Here is a 1,693-nt window from a genome sequence, read left to right as displayed (position 1 = left end):
CTGCACCAAGGCTGAATTTCGGGAAAGAGACTTTTAGATACGGTATTAGGGGACCACTAAGGTCTATATAAAAACATCCAAGAAGCAACATGTCATGGGACCTTTAACGAACTGGCATTTATGGAGGACATGAAGTGACTCCATAGATAAATCAATACAAATCAAACACATTAATAAACAAATGAACCATCCTTCTGTCTGTCTGTCTGGCTTTATGACAGTAGTACAGCAAGAGGTCGTGTTACATAACTGCTGTCATGCCCTGCACAATCCGTACCCCTTCCGTCTTTTCTCTGCTTCTTCTTCTCTTTGCACGTCTTCCTTTCTCTCTTTCCCTGAGGACTTATTCCATTTCAGTGTGTGACAGATAATTAGAGCTAGAGTCAACACACACACACAAACACACACACACACTTCACCATCAGCATTAGATTACAGAACGATCCTGTTCCTCTCCATTTCTGTTTAATGTCTCATCTGTCTGTTTTCTCTGCCTGCCTCCCCTCTCCCTGTGTGTCTGTCTACTTCTTTATCCGTGTCACTGCCAATCACTCTGGAACCGTCTGTCTTCATTCACATCACAGCTGTTTCCCATGCTGTTTTTACAGAAATGCCCTCTACTGTATAGGCCTATTGTTTGTGACACAAACCTGATGTTTACTCATAACTATGAAGAATCAGAAGGTGCATCATTAACATGGCAAAAAGTTAGTTGTCGCCCAGTCGTGTTTGTCCCTCCCTTCGGCCACATCCTCACTGCCTCTGCCGCCTCCATGTTCTCCATTCATCCACAGATGACCCACATTTACCTGCTCACCTGTTGTCACTTTCCTCTCATCCCCCCCCTGCATTATAACCCGCCCATTTTCACTCTTCCTGCCAGATTGTCAATTATTATTATTCCTTTTTGATGCCTTGTCTGCATTTAAGTCCTTTTGTTGCCATGATTTACTTGCTGTGTCAATTGTAGTTAGATCAGACAACCCTTGTTCTAGAGGGCATGGAGCAAAGACAAATTTCTACATTTAATTTGGATTTATTTTGGTTTCTGCAGGTTTCACGGATGGCTGCAGTGTAACCAGAGTTGTACACTTATGTCCTCAAAGTGCAGAGAAGCTACATCATTCCTTCATTTATTGCATGTATGTCTCATGTACAGTATGTGCGACTTGTTTTCCTGAAATGTGCAATGCATCCACTGCATTCAAGTGTTGTGTCAGTGAATTTGCAGTCAGAACTAAAATAAAGAACTTAAAAAAAATGTTCTTTTTACTATGAACAGACAGGGTTCTTGGTGCTGCATTACAGCAAAACAGGAAATAAATTGAGGTACAATGATCAAAACCTGCTTTTGACTTTCAATAATGTACTTTATGTAACACAGTTGAACTAATTATTGTACGTATTGATCTGTCTTGATAACTAAGACACTATAGATCCAGTTTGACAATCATTTTCTTGGAGAATTCAAGTCTCTTTGTTGTCATTGGATAAAACAACAAGACGGTGAAGCATCTACCTGAGCGACGTAGTGCAAAACATAATACGAAGAATAAAAAAAAGTTGCTAAGCAAGTTTAAAACGATGGTTAGCATTTACACAACGAATTGGAATGCTAAAACACATACGGGTATCAAGAAATTGTGTCTCTAAATTCCAGCGTGTTTTTAAATACACCAACTTAAATACGGAG

General features: G+C 40.0%; 1 protein-coding gene across 4 annotated transcripts in view; it reads right to left on the bottom strand.

The window, feature by feature from the left end:
* bean1 (brain expressed, associated with NEDD4, 1) overlaps nt 1–1,693 on the bottom strand; it is a 53,101-nt gene that overhangs the window by 20,089 nt on the left and 31,319 nt on the right. The gene's annotated exons all lie outside the window — the stretch shown is intronic.

The sequence above is a fragment of the Etheostoma spectabile genome, chromosome 17 (assembly GCF_008692095.1).
Source record: "Etheostoma spectabile isolate EspeVRDwgs_2016 chromosome 17, UIUC_Espe_1.0, whole genome shotgun sequence".
Taxonomy (NCBI): Eukaryota; Metazoa; Chordata; class Actinopteri; order Perciformes; family Percidae; genus Etheostoma; species Etheostoma spectabile.
The sequence above is the reverse complement of the archived record's forward strand: the minus strand, read 5'-3'. Positions and strand labels throughout refer to the sequence as shown.